Source organism: Thalassophryne amazonica, chromosome 18 (genome assembly GCF_902500255.1).
Source record: "Thalassophryne amazonica chromosome 18, fThaAma1.1, whole genome shotgun sequence".
In the NCBI taxonomy this organism is placed as follows: domain Eukaryota; kingdom Metazoa; phylum Chordata; class Actinopteri; order Batrachoidiformes; family Batrachoididae; genus Thalassophryne; species Thalassophryne amazonica.
In genome coordinates this window covers 12043676-12059756 of record NC_047120.1, presented here as the reverse complement: position 1 = coordinate 12059756, position 16081 = coordinate 12043676, and the positions used below count along the sequence as shown (strand labels likewise).

The window sequence follows — 16081 nt, the reverse complement described above, 5'->3', positions numbered from 1 at the left end:
AATCTGCACATATGTAATTCTGAACAGTGATGCTCAAACATTCAGGTGTGGGAACAAGAACAAAAACACATTTTTGATTTTTGAATTTCAGCATTGATCTTGAGGATTAGTTTCCACAGACTCATTTTGAAACTTTCTATACTTCCAGACATTTCTCAAACAAGAGCTAAATGAAATAAATAAATGGACAGCATTTATATAGCAGACGCTCAAAGCACTTTACACACTAATGCCTCACATTCATCCCGATGTGAGGGTGCTGCCATACAAGGTACTAAATATATACACACTGGGAGCAACTAGGGGATTAAGGACCTTGCCCAAGGGCCCTCAGTGATTTTCCGGTCAGGCTGGGATTTAAACCGAGGACCCTCTGGTCTCAAGCCCAATGCTTAACTGCTTGACCATCACCTCCCCTAAATCTGCAGGTTCAACCAATTCTGCAGACCTTCCCTCGCACTCAGCACAGACAGGGTACAACGAGAGCCTTTAACGCCTCCTGCTACAAAGTCATCAGCTGATTTGAGTATTCTCAATGCCAGGACTGTGCATATTGTTTTGTAGCGGAAAGCTGTGATCAAACAGCCAACATCTTAAGCTTGCATTAAGATGGGGCACTGGGGAGATGGCTGTCATTACATCGTCAATAAATGCACAAGTTTACGTTGATATTTTGGACACTTTTCTTATCCCATCAATTGAAAGGATGTTTGGGGATGATGAAATCATTCTTCAAGATGATAATGCATCTTGCCATAGAGCAAAAACTGTGAAAACATTCCTTGCAAAAAGACACATAGGGTCAATATAGTCAAATAGTCCGGATCTTAATCCAATTGAAAATCTTTGCTGGAAGTTGAAGAAAATGGTCCATGACAAGGCTCCAACCTGCAAAGCTGATCTGGCAACAGCAATCAGAGAAAGTTGGAGCCAGATTGATGAAGAGTACTGTTTGTCACTCATTAAGTCCATGCCTCAGACTGCAAGCTGTTATAAAAGCCAGAGGTGGTGCAACAAAATACTAGTGATGTGTTGGAGCGTTCTTTTGTTTTTCATGATTCCATAATTTTTTCCTCAGAATTGAGTGATTCCATATTTTTTTCCCTCTGCTTGGTCTAAAAAAGTAACCGTTACTGACTGCCACAATTTTTTTTTTCCTGATTTCTTATAGTGTTTCTTAAAGCCAGAAAGTTGCCATTTGAAATGACTTTAGTTTTGTGTCATTTCTGTGATCTGCTTTTTTTTCTACAATATTAAACAACTGAATGAACATCCTCCAAAGCTGGTGATTCCATAATTTTTGCCAGGGGTTTTTTGAGAAGTGTGTATATACACATCACACTTATACACAAGCAGATATAAAAGGCAAAGTATAAAAAAGTTACACAACATTATTACAAATTCAACAATATCTTTTATTACAAATTCAAAATTATTAAATGTATACATATACCTAATCACATATATCATTTTCTTTGTAGAACCATGGAACTTGGAAACTGCAGTATCATCAAACACAAGTATAGTTGTAAACATCCAAACAGGTCAGCATTAATGCAGTTTGCTTCAAATGGTTACTATAACATCTGTAACTGAAACTACACATCCATATGTTATAGCAGGTCAACCCGTACGCCAGTGTATATATGCCATATATGTATATATGCCTATATGCCATGCAAATAATTTCAGTAAGTGTATACAATCCTGTAGGACCATTTATATCCTATATGCCAGAGGTGGTACGAAGTCACTAGCAAGTCATGGATTGGCAAGTCACAAGTCTCAAGTCAGCTTGCAAACAATTGGTGGTCATTATGACTTGAGACTTGTGACTTGCCAATCCATGACTTGCTAGGGACTTCATCCCATATTCATGCATATAGTTTCAGTAACCATTTGAAACTGTCTTCTAAAATAATGTTCCTACACGAATGTTTTGCATGTTAGAACTTTGCCTTTTGATTTTGTCATGTATAAATTTTATTTGATATTTTTAGTGAAATCCATATTTTAGCTGTCCTAGTAGTTGTACGCTTATATGTGAATTTGAGCATACACATTTACATTTTTCAGTCACACATTAACAAAAGTCTATTCGTGTGCAGAATTTCTGCTGGTCAAAATTTGCCAGTCCTGGGCTATATCATTTATCTCAATCCATGACAAATGCATACTGTATTTCTTCTATTAGAAGCAAACCACTAGAAGCGCATCTCAAACAAAAATTCCATTCTTTAAGTACAGAAATGTTAAAATATGACTTATTTTGACCACAGAAACCCCTCTGTCATTTACGTAAGCACATGTGCTTCTGATTGAGAAAATACAGCACATGTATTTGACATTCTGCAGTCTAATAGCAAAATCTGTGTTCACAGAGCTTTAGGATTTCTGTAAGCTAACCTTTTGGGTTCTGTTAGTCTTATGTACTTTTGTAATAATGTAATGACAAAATCTATTAAAACAATTCCATAGGCTGTCCTATAGGATTCTATAGACAGACCTGGAGAATTCTTTAGACTGTACTATAGAATTCTATAGAGGGCCAAGTTCTGCTAACATGTAAAACATTCATGTGCAACCATCAATTCACAACTTAATCCCAGTAGAACTGAGAAGGCAGTGGGCACAAGTAAGATGAAACATCAGATTTCATGAAAATACATTTTTGCAGGATGTCTCCTGGATAAATACAAATATTTGGGTTATCTGCATGTTGGTCAATATTTACAAGAAAGTCAGATGAACAGCCTAGCCTTGCATCAACAAATGATGGTCTTCGTGTAATGCTGAATGGCTTTACTAGTATGATATTTGCTTTATCACACAAACAAAAAACATCATCACTCATGCAGTCGGGTCCCAACTTAACAGAGAAAAGTTTCAATTCTTCCATATTCATACACACCATGAGTAAATGCAACATAGCAGTTGCAATGCCGAGCAGATCAAAAATAGTCACTGTTGGCATACAGCAGGTGATGAAAAATAACTCTTGTGTACAATGGCGGAAGTGTGCACTTGGTTCCCTGTCAGTCTGCTTGCAGCCAGTAACTTTGATGGAGGCAGAATAACTTGCTCTCCTTTGCCAAGAGCACACAAATTATTTGAAAACACGTTTGTGCATTTTGATTTAGTGTGTCTGCTGGCCAATGAGGTGTACAGGACAGACACATCAATGTTCTCCTCCATGCAATTAACTGCTAACTCTGTCATAACCTTCATGAGAGAGAATGTCTCACAAATCTGCAAACCAACTTCCTGGGTACTGTGGAAACACCTAATCAAAGTCCTGTTGTATCCCTCAAAAACAAAGGTGGAAGTTGCCCATAAAGGGCCAGTGTTGATAAGTGACTGGGCAAAATGAATCAATGAGTGGACACTGAAAGTGCAATGTCTTATTCTATACAACTGCTCAGTCATTAGAACAAACATCCTGAGGCAAGTGTTGCTCTCACGAACCTTTCTTTCAAAAACACTCTCCCTCATGAGGTCATAAATACCAAATACAAATAAGAACCAGTGTTTATACACAGCAGGTAAAATTTCCTGAAACACCACGAAAGAATAGAACAGGAGAGCTCGCCGTTCAGATACCTTTCAATACTTCTGCGTTTTGAGAGACCTGGGGCATCTGGTTATTTCACTTCGAGGTGCTATATCCTGCAGTCTTTATAACGGTATACCATGAACAATGTCATTTATGTTAGTTTCTCTCAAGAGTTCATCAATATTTTGATTTTCAAGGGCAGCTGCCACTTCTAGTACTTTCGTCATTCTTTGCAGCTATGTTTTGACAGGCATCCGGAGAAAAAAAATACCTTCTGCATGTGAGATGTCTGCACTGAATTCATTGCCACAGTTTGTACAATTCCTTGACAATTTCTCGGGGCCAAGATATGCAGTGCACTCCATGCAATAACAGTGAACCTGAAATTGAAATAGAAGAATGGTATGAATATAAGAACATTGAAACCTGCTAGAGCATGATTGTTTTTTAATGCACAACAGAAACTTGAGCAACATTCATTATCAAATCAAATCAAAATCAAATCAATTTTATTTATATAGCGCCAAATCAAAATAAACAGTTGCCCCAAGGCGCTTTATATTGTAAGGCAAGGCCATACAATAATTACAGAAAAACCCCAATGGTCAAAACGACCACCTGTGAGCAAGCACTTGGCAACAGTGGGAAGGAAAAACTCCCTTTTAAAAGGAAGAAACCTCCAGCAGAACCAGGTTCAGGGAGGGGCAGTCTTCTGCTGGAACTGGTTGGGGCTGAGGGAGAGAACCAGGAAAAAGACATGCTGTGGAGGGGAGCAGAGATCAATCACTAATGATTAAATGCAGAGTGGTGCATACAGAGCAAAAAGAGAAAGAAACACTCAGTGCATCATGGGAACCCCCCAGCAGTCTAAGTCTATAGCAGCATAACTAAGGGATGGTTCAGGGTCACCTGATCCAGCCCTAACTATAAGCTTTAGCAAAAAGGAAAGTTTTAAGCCTAATCTTAAAAGTAGAGAGGGTGTCTGTCTCCCTGATCTGAATTGGGAGCTGGTTCCACAGGAGAGGAGCCTGAAAGCTGATGGCTGCCTCCCATTCTACTCTTACAAACCCTAGGAACTACAAGTAAGCCTGCAGTCTGAGAGCGAAGCGCTCTATTGGGGTGATATGGTACTATGAGGTCCCTAAGATAAGATGGGACCTGATTATTCAAAACCTTATAAGTAAGAAGAATTTTAAATTCTATTCTAGAATTAACAGGAAGCCGATGAAGAGAGGCCAATATGGGTGAGATATGCTCTCTCTTTCTAGTCCCTGTTAGTACTCTAGCTGCAGCATTTTGAATTAACTGAAGGCTTTTCAGGGAACTTTTAGGACAACCTGATAATAATGAATTACAATAGTCCAGACTAGAGGAAATAAATGCCTGAATTAGTTTTTCAGCATCACTCTGAGACAAGACCTTTCTAATTTTAGAGATATTGTGCAAATGCAAAAAAGCAGTCCTACATATTTGTTTAATATGTGCATTGAATGACATATCCTGATCAAAAATGACTCCAAGATTTCTCACAGTATTACTAGAGGTCAGGGTAATGCCATCCAGAGTAAGGATCTGGTTAGACACCATGTTTCTAAGATTTGTGGGGCCAAGTACAATAACTTCAGTTTTATCTGAGTTTAAAAGCAGGAAATTAGAGGTCATCCATGTCTTTATGTCTGTAAGACAATCCTGCAGTTTAGCTAATTGATGTGTGTCCTCTGGCTTCATGGATAGATAAAGCTGGGTATCATCTACGTAACAATGAAAATTTAAGCAATGCCGTCTAATAATACTGCCTAAGGGAAACATGTATAAAGTGAATAAAATTGGTCCTAGCACAGAACCTTGTGGAACTCCATAATTAACCTTAGTCTGTGAAGAAGATTCCCCGTTTACATGAACAAATTGTAATCTATTAGATAAATATGATTCAAACCACCGCAGTGCAGTGCCTTTAATACCTATGGCATGCTCTAATCTCTGTAATAAAATTTTATGGTCAACGGTATCAAAAGCAGCACTGAGGTCTAACAGAACAAGCACAGAGATGAGTCCACTGTCTGAGACCATAAAAAGATCATTTGTAACCTTCACTAATGCTGTTTCTGTACTATGATGAATTCTAAAACCTGACTGAAACTCTTCAAATAGACCATTCCTCTGCAGATGATCAGTTAGCTGTTTTACAACTACCCTTTCAAGAATTTTTGAGAGAAAAGGAAGGTTGGAGATTGGCCTATAATTAGCTAAGATAGCTGGGTCAAGTGATGGCTTTTTAAGTATCATTATCAATGATAAGCACTCTGTACCCCCCCCCCCCCCAAAAAAAAAAAAAAACTCACCAACAAGAACATGATTTACTAGCATACCATGGCAAATTAAATCAGCACAGACTAATGCTGCATTTACACATAACGACAAGTCACGAATGCCACGAAGTATACATTCTTGGCTGCTGATCACTTTAAGAATGTCAGGAATGTGCCAAGAATGAAGCAAATATACACATTCGTACGCGCCCTACCTATGTGTAAATGCAGCATAACTTGATTATATGAAACACATTGGTCAGTACAGGTGATGATTGAATAAAAAATAAACATACCTCATACATTGAATCTTCAACACTCTTGTACAGCAAACACTTTGATGTAGGAACACTGTTTGGACAGTGTATATTCATCAAAGAAAGAAGATCATCCAAAGAACTATCAGAAAGACCATGCCGCAAGACATAGTGTTGTGAAAAGTGTAATGACATGGACCCACAACAGGGGGCGTAAATGAACGGTCAATGGAAATAAGAAACACTTTTAATGTTGTGAAATGTGCACAACGGATACAGATACAATTCAATACTACGGTCGATTATGAAGTTGGTGTCGTGTGGGCAGGCTCGAGGATAGGAGACGCCTGTCCAGGGAAGAGTCGGGACCCACACAATTTCCACCGCCAACGGATCTGGAACACACCGGAGCCGCCAAGTCCCGAGTCACCAGGTGGCCACCATCTCCAGCTGTCAGATCGGGTACTGCTGGCAGGAAGCAGAAACAGTCAAGAGAGGGTGTGTGAGCACACACCCAGTAAACAGTCAGCAGAGTTCTTCTGATGAAGGGAGAAAACACCTCCCACTCTCACAATATCCACAGTTCTTGCAGATCCCAATTTACACTTAACCGCTGAGGAGCGGGAACGCCAACTCCTCCCGACTTCTACAACCTCAGCTCCAGCTGCAAGTGTAATGGGTTACGTCTGCAAACTCAGGATAGATAATTAAACAGCTCTCCAAGCCTAGATGTAAAGGACGTTACAACTACGCTTAGCTGCAAGCTTAATGTGTGCAAACTGCACAAGTCGGCTGAGTCATTTTACCTGAATACTTCAGACGATTTCTCGGCAGGGGTGTGGTGTCTTCTCCAGGCTTTTATGGATGGCATGATGAGGTGATGAGTGACAGCTGTCAGAGGTCCTGAAGCTCTTGGCGGCAAACTGCGCCCTCTGGTGCCTGAAGCCCGTCTAGAGGCAGGGCGCCCTCTGGTGTTGGCCAGCAGTACCTTCTCTTCGGGCGGCCCACACAACACATAGGACACTATCAGCAGTAGACTCTGTGACTTGGTGATGAGTGCATCTGGATAAATTGGAAGATTTCCATCTTCAAGGCTGAATCCCTAAAAAAGGCAAAAAAAAAAAAAACCATAACATGTAACATTAGTGTAACATTAGTCACGCAGAGGACTAACACAGGGCTGATATCAGAAAGAGCCTTAGATAAACATGTGGCTGCACCCATCAGACATGGACTGTTTCTAGTTGGTTGAGCCATAATTTTTTTATTATATGAACATTAATTCTGACACTATTAGATAGGCGAGCAGTGACCACTCACTGGCTACGACTATGCATATATTGTCATCATGTATGAAGAACGGTGTCACAAATATATTTGCAAATAATAGAAATTTGCACAAAAACAAGACATACAAAGGACTACCCAGGAACATGCTCAGATAATAAGACAGGATTCTGATTTGCAAATTTGGAGAGGTCAAAAATATGAAAAGGAAGAATGGACGGACAGTCAACATATCAGTTTTGTAACAGAGCTAAAAAGATGATTTCATATCAATATATACATACTGTATTTCCTCTATTAGAAGTGCATACACTTATGTAAATGACAGATGTGTTTCTATGGTCAAAATAAAATAAGTAAAGATATTTTAAAAGTCTTGTATACAAAGAATGAAATTTTTGGCCCAAGGTGCACTTCTAATAGAGGAAATATGGTACATGTATGTTTGAAGTAAGAAAATATTTTAATTTGTTTTTCTTTTGTTAAGGTTAAGGTCGTGAAATGAGTAGACAATTCATACGGTTACAGTGCATAGAAAAACCAAACACCATGTTTGCTCTATTAGAAGGGCATGTGCTTATGTAAATGACAGAAGCAATTTTATGGTCAAAATAAGTCATATGTTAACATTTCTATATGCAATAAATGCAATGTTTGGTTTAAGTGTACTTCTATTTATTTCTATAATAGAGGAAATATGGTACATAAATTGGTCTCATTCATAATGCTGACTTACCCGGTATTTATCATCTGGTTCATCTCCTTCCTCCCCATCACCATGCTAAAAATCATCATCTTCATCATCTCCTCCAGAGTCAACTCCATTGTCATGCCAATCTTCATCACCCCCCTGATCCATTTCTTCATTTTGTCCTGAGTCTCCACCCTCTTCTTGCCCCAAATCATCCTTGCCTTCCTTGTTGCCATCAATATGCCAAGTGTTATCTTCAACGTTATGATCAGATCCATCATCACCATACCACGTCTGCTGAATCTGCTTGGTCTACTTCATTGTGAACATCACCCTCAGTTCCATTGTCCACTAGATCATCCTGTTCTAAAACCACCCCACCATCTTGAGAACTACTATGTTGAAACACAGCTCCTTCATTGGTAAGTCAGTTTCAGGTTGTTCAACATCAGTGCCACAGTGGTTACAATCAATTCCTTTGTCAGTCTTTGGATGCTCCTAGGAAAAAATATAGGATACATGCACCTTTAGCATCATGAATTTCAAGTATGCACAGAAGTGGCATTTAATATTTTTAATCTTGATTGATGTTTAAAAGCCAATATCATACTCTGATATCTATATCCTGATCATATGTAAAAACATTATGATCATATGTAAAAACATTATGATCATGTGTAAAGACATTATGCTTCTTCTACAAAAATCTGTTATCTTAGGAATGGATCACTAGCTCTTGGGAGGGGGGTGTGGTCAAGGAAGGAATTTTTTTCATATAAATCCAAATTCCTTTTTATGTTTTACACTGAATATTTTGCTATTATATTATTTCTTATATACAAAATGCAACTTTTATTCCCTTTTCCTCAGATATTGTATTTTCTCTTCGAAGCTCAGGTGATATCTACATGTTCATGGTAACAATAGGTCATATTTTTAACATTGGCATTGTATTGTCTGATGCAATCCCTACACAACAGTACTAGAAAATACATTCCCCCTAGATTACTCATGTAGAATATAGCGTGAAACTAAAAGGGCACTACAACTACTTATCTTAAACTTCAAATACCATATTTGCTCTATCAGAAGTGCACCTAAACCAAACACTGCATTTACTGTATACAGAAATGTTAATGTCTTATTTTTACCAAAAGTGTGTCATGTAAGTGCATGCACTTCTAATAGAGCATATACGGTGCTGATAAAATTGAAACAAAAATACTGCAAGCCGAAGGCAGTCAGACTTCAAATTATTTTAAGTGCTTTATTGCAATAATTTTTTTTTAAAGATTATTTCTCCATATTATGTTTTCTTTTGGGCGGCACGGTAGCTTAGTGGTTAGCACTGTTGCCTCACAGTGAGTAGGTCGTGGGTTCAATTCCCGTGGCCTTTCTGTGTGGAGTTTGCATGTTCTCCCCGTGTTTGCGTGGGTTTCCTCCCACATCCAAAGACATGCGGGTTAGGTGGACTGGAATCTTTAACAAAATTGTCCTTAGGTGTGCGTGTGGGTGTGTCTGTGTGTGTTTGTCTGTTTGTGGCCCTGCGACACACTGGCATCCTGTCCTGGGTGTACCCCACCTCACGCCCTATGACTGCTGAGATAGACTCCAGCCCCCCGCAGACCCTTGATTCGACTAAGCGGTACCCAGCTAACACGGAACGTCCTTGCAACGTTGCTGGGAGGTTACATTTTCGTTGCACAATTGGGAACGTTCTGTCCACCTCCTGGCAACTTCCATCAAGAACGTTTACTTGTTACAGTTTTTGGACGTTTCTTTGGAACGTTGTACTTACGTTGAGGGGACGTTCTATTAACTACTATATATAATTCACCAGCCTTATCAATCTATATATTGATTGATAAGGCTGGTGAATTGGTATTGTTGGAAATTTAAATAAAGTGATTCCTGTATTTTCTTTCTTAACACTTACACTCAACAAAAATATAAACGCAACACTTTTGGTTTTGCTCCCATTTTGTATGAGATGAACTCAAAGATCTAAAACTTTTTCCACATACACAATATCACCATTTCCCTCAAATATTGTTCACAAACCAGTCTAAATCTGTGATAGTGAGGACTTCTCCTTTGCTGAGATAATCCATCCCACCTCACAGGTGTGCCATATCAAGATGCTGATTAGACACCATGATTAGTGCACAGGTGTGCCTTAGACTGTCCACAATAAAAGGCCACTCTGAAAGGTGCAGTTTTGTTTTATTGGGGGGGGGGGGATACCAGTCAGTATCTGGTGTGACCACCATTTGCCTCATGCAGTGCAACACATCTCCTTCGCATAGAGTTGATCAGGTTGTCAATTGTGGCCTGTGGAATGTTGGTCCACTCCTCTTCAATGGCTGTGCGAAGTTGCTGGATATTGGCAGGAACTGGTACACGCTGTCGTATACGCCGGTCCAGAGCATCTCAAACATGCTCAATGGGTGACATGTCCGGTGAGTATACCGGCCATGCAAGAACTGGGACATTTTCAGCTTCCAAGAATTGTGTACAGATCCTTGCAACATGGGGCCGTGCATTATCCTGCTGCAACATGAGGTGATGTTCTTGGATGTATGGCATAACAATGGGCCTCAGGATCTCGTCACGGTATCTCTGTGCATTCAAAATGCCATCAATAAAATGCACCTGTGTTCTTTGTCCATAACAGACGCCTGCCCATACCATAACCCCACCGCCACCATGGGCCACTCGATCCACAACATTGACATCAGAAAACCACTCACCCACACGACGCCACACACGCTGTCTGCCATCTGCCCTGAACAATGTGAACCGGGATTCATCCGTGAAGAGAACACCTCTCCAACGTGCCAAACGCCAGCGAATGTGAGCATTTGCCCACTCAAGTCGGTTACGACGACGAACTGGAGTCAGGTTGAGACCCCGATGAGGATGACAAGCATGCAGATGAGCTTCCCTGAGACAGTTTCTGACAGTTTGTGCAGAAATTCTTTGGTTATGCAAACCGATTGTTTCAGCAGCTGTCCGAGTGGCTGGTCTCAGACGATCTTGGAGGTGAACATGCTGGATGTGGAGGTCCTGGGCCGGTGTGGTTACACGTGGTCTGCGGTTGTGAGGCTGGTTGGATGTACTGCCAAATTCTCTGAAAGCCTTTGGAGACGGCTTATGGTAGAGAAATGAACATTCAATACACAAGCAACAGCTCTGGTTGACATTCCTGCTGTCAGCATGCCAATTGCACGCTCCCTCAAATCTTGCGACATCTGTGGCATTGTGCTGTGTGATAAAACTGCACCTTTCAGAGTGGCCTTTTATTGTGGACAGTCTAAGGCACACCTGTGCACTAATCATGGTGTGTAATCAGCATCTTGATATGGCACACCTGTGAGGTGGGATGGATTATCTCAGCAAAGGAGAAGTGCTCACTATCACAGATTTAGACTGGTTTGTGAACAATATTTGAGGGAAATGGTGATATTGTGTATGTGGAAAAAGTTTTAGATCTTTGAGTTAATCTCATACAAAATGGGAGCAAAACCAAAAGTGTTGCGTTTATATTTTTGTTGAGTGTATATTTTATAACTTACTTAATTTTCTGAAAGTTTTCATTCTCAGGGATACTTTAGTAGGCCTACCGTCCCGATGATAGTCTAGTCCGGATTGACCGGTCAATTGCATGGGGGGGGGGGGGGGACTCCCACGGTTCATTCTATCTGCGCATGCGCAGGGTCAAGAGGTCGTGAGGAGCTACAGTGGAGAGTGACGCTAGCGTATAATGGCGGAGGAAAAAGATCCCAAACTTATCATTTTCATCCAGAGTGGGAGGAAGATTATTTTTTCGTTTATTCAAATGGCAAATCCATCTGCCTTATCTGCAATGCAAACGTGGCATTACCGAAGAAAGGGAATTTGGAGCGGCATTTTAAGACGATCCACAAGAGCTACGATGCTAGCTTCCCGGCTAAAAGCCGGCTTGCAGCACAACAGGCCGTTTTCCCCCGGACAAATAACACCAGTAAGGCTGCAACCACAGCTTCTTATCGTGCCAGCCGTGTTCTGGCAAAAAGAAAGAAATCATTCAAGGATGGTGAAATTGTGAAAGAAGCTTTCATGGAAGCTGCAGATGTGCTCTTTGCCGATTTTAAAAATCAGAAGGAGATCGTGTCTGCAGGATGTGCAGCTCTCAAGAAAGTCTGTTGCATGACGATGCGAGTTCATGGCAGAGGATATTGATCGGCAACTGAGGAATGATATTGAGGTATGTGAGTGTTTTTCTCTGCAATTCGATGAATCCACTGATACTGTGGACGTGGCTCAGCGATGTGTTTTTATTAGAATGTTTTTTGACAACATGAATGTAAAAGAACTGCTGAGCATTTTACCTTTGAAAGGCCACACGAGAGGCACAGATATGTTTCAGGTTTTTATGGAATTTGTTAATAAGAGCTAGCTGCCCCTCTACAAACTCATTTCTATAACCGAGCTGCCAGCTCGACGCCATCTTAATAATGTATTTATACAAACAACCATGTCATCAAATTTCATTGCATGAGAGGCCTATTAACTGATCGAGTAGTTCTGTTGTGTTTATATACGTGTTCCTGCTTTCAGCAGCATTGTAGCTGTTTCATGTAAACTAAACTTGAAGCAACTTTGTAACAGATGGTACGCAGCAATGACTCGACAGACTGGAGTCAAAGGTGGACCGCATACTACAACTACTGTGAGGAATCAGGCTGCTGAAGAAGCTGACTGCATTGGAGATAATGCAGGCCAGACTTAAAACAACGGAGGAGCTGGACCAATTCAGCAAAACGCTGGAGGACCAGGAGTTTAGGAGGACAGTGGTAAATTATTGTTCTTAACACTTTTGCAGAAGTGGTTATTTTCATAAAAGTTGCATATTGCCATTGCACACATACTACTTTTTACTCTGTCATAGGTGAATCTGCTGAAACAGCTATCTGGATCAATGCTGAACTCCTTTGCCAGGACGATGCTCGGCGAAATTGGGATGTGGCGGTTGTAGGCTGGCGTCAGCCTCAAAGGATGGAAAGGGAAGAAAGCCCTGCAGCCTCTCACTCTCTAGAGTTTTGAAGAGTAAGTTATCAAGGTGTCTCACTGCATCATTTAATTTTAGTTAGCAATTAAAAAGAATTTTATCGTTTCTCCAGTTAAAAAAGGGGAAAATACAAGACCGTTTTTTATTTTGTTTTTGTGACAGAAGCCTTCAGCAACAAGATGGAAATTTTACCAGATGCTATCGATGATGCGTTAACTGAAACACTGCGCCATGCAGCAAAGAGGGTAAGTAGTTAAACTTTTATGGCATCAGCAACTCACAGGTGACTTGTACTAGCACCATGGCCACACCTAGTCATTCCCTTCAATCAAATCCCGGTCTAGTGTTGACTGTTTCAAGAGTGAAGACCGTGACCGGCTCACATGCACCCCAGCTCTTTGGAGCAATCTCTCTCTCTCAATCTGTTCCTCACATTCTGTATTCTCTTAAACATCTTAAAACCTATCTGTTTGGGCTCACCTTCCCTCCATAGTGTAACTGTCACTCGGCTGTGTTGACAATGGGAATTCATTCATTCATTATTGGTTTATTTGACAGGGACAGTGCATATTAATGAACGTACAATTGTTTATAGACAGTATACACACACACACATATGTATATATATATATATATATATATATAGGGCGCACACACTTTAACGTAAATATGCCAGTTTTAGCATAATACTAATTTCCATCCGTAGTCTCCAGACATAAAATATAAAACACAGAGCATTTAACAAGCCTAAAAACATTGACAATTTTACAGTATAATACACTGTCATATTTTAATATAACCCAGAGCCATATAAAGGAGGAGTTATCTGTTCCGGTCAAGATGGAGGTTAAAATGCTGTTGTCTCAATATAAAGTGCAGGAAAGTACTGAGGTAGATTTCAGTTGTAGGTATGTACAGGTACAGTCAGTTTTATTATAAGATGCTGAATTAAAGTGCTTTGTCGCGATAGTAAAGTGCTCGATACAGCTGCAGTATCTCTTTAAAGTGCTGGTGTGCATAAGCTTACCTATGTGTTGTTGTGCACATGTATATGAAAGTATATTGTTTTTGCATGTCTTTAACTTGTAATGATTACAGGTTTGGTTATCTTTCAGTCATGTTTTAAGCTGTGGCTTGAATAAAGCAAATGTGGGGCTGAACCTGATTGTCGTTGGCAGAGTAATCCATGTGCTACTGCCCCTAATAGAGAGTACATTTTGAGCAAAGACAGTTTTTCAAAATTTGATCTCGCAATCACACCTAGCGGAGGATCTGGTGTTAATTTCATTGTTACTTTTCCTGTTAATATAGTTTCTCAGAGGGAGTGTGGCCAAATTGTGTAGGGACCTGTACACAGCACAACACATTTTAAATAGCATGAAATTCTCAAAACTTAAAAGCTTATATTTTTCTAAGATTGGACGGTGATAAGAAATCTGTTTTTTTTTTTTTTTTTTTTTTTTTTTTTTGGTCCAATATTGTTATGGCTTTTTTGTACAATTGTTCTACTGGTTTCAGTACAGTTGTTCCTGCAAAGGACCATGTTGTAATGCAATACTCTATATGTGACATGAAGTGTAAGTAAGATTTGGCCGCATCTATTGTAATAAACAGTCTTATCTGTTTAAAATTAGATCGATTGAACTTTACAGTGTTATTTACCTTTTTGATATGTTTTTTTTTTAATATAAGATTTGGGTCTAATATCACTCAGAGATATTTGAATTGGTTCACAAGCACAGTTCTTCCCCTTCCAAGAAAACATGGGATCTGGCTAGCTTAATTGGTCTTTTGGTGAACATATACATACAGTTTTTTGGTGTTCAGCAGAAGACAATTTTTATGTAGTCATTTGTGTATTTTACATAGTGCATTTGTGAGGTCTACAGATATTTTGTCACTCTTTTCCCTGGGTAAAGATTACTGCGTCATCTGCATACATTTGCATATTTAGTTCAGAGCACACATCGGGGAGATCATTTCTATACAGAAAGAATAATAGAGGGGCTAATATTGAGCCTTGTGGAAGTCCAACATAACTAGGGAGATACGAGGATGTGGCACCATCCACAACAACACGCTGCTTTCTGTTCGAAAGATAGGATTGAAACCATTGAATAGTATCCTGTGAAAAATTAAAATATGAATTGTAAAAATTGAGATATTGAATTAAGGATTTTGCATACTAATACATGGACTGGTTGAGTGCCCTTGAACTTCACTGTGCTGAGGGGACTGGCACTATAGAAGTTATTGTATAGTATTTTTATGAATGGTTTTCTTTGTTTTTTAGGCAAAGAAGGAGGATGAAAGAATTGGTACTGGTGTTAATGCTGATTCAGATGCTGGGGTGAATGAAGCCATGGGCGATGATGTGGATGCTGATGCCATGGACCATTGTGTAGTGAATGATGACGCCATGGACGGCAGTGCCATGAGTGATGATGCCAGAATTAGTCATGGGTCAGATGAGAAGTGATTCATTTTATACTGAAAACTTATGTCTCCCCCTCTGTAAGGTGCGGGGGAGACATGAAATAAGTGCCCAATTTTCCTTGCACAACAACTTTTTCCTGGATGCCATGATCATCAACTCGACTGGACTGACGCTATGTTTGTTTTGATCCACCTTTGTGATCCACCCACCATTGTGGGAACAAATCAAAAGCTGTGTTCACCACGGGGACACGTTTGGCACTATTCAGGATTGAGTTGTTTTTTTTTTGTTTTGTTTTTTTTACTGATGACGAACAATGCATAAAAAAAATCTGACCGATGCAACTACATCGGTCCAAACCGGTCTGGATCCGGGGCTGATGTTGCTGCTTTAAAGGGTGGGCAGTGGAGACATCTTCAGTTTTTGTTTAATGTTGACCCTTCTAGTTCATTTTATACTGAGAACTTATCCATGGCTTAATGCTATTGCAACTGTAA

General features: G+C 39.9%; 1 long non-coding RNA gene across 2 annotated transcripts; it reads left to right on the top strand.

Annotated features, from left to right (window-relative positions):
- The first annotated feature begins 11843 nt into the window (after positions 1 to 11843).
- Positions 11844 to 15770, top strand: LOC117530310. 2 transcript variants are annotated; one of them, XR_004566301.1, is made up of 5 exons: positions 11844 to 12343; positions 12748 to 12932; positions 13028 to 13185; positions 13310 to 13392; positions 15441 to 15770. It is a non-coding gene; the product is annotated as an uncharacterized LOC117530310 (long non-coding RNA). The 2 variants fall into 2 exon arrangements; XR_004566300.1 differs by having other exon boundaries at positions 13310 to 13396; positions 15447 to 15770.
- Positions 15771 to 16081: the final 311 nt, after the last annotated feature.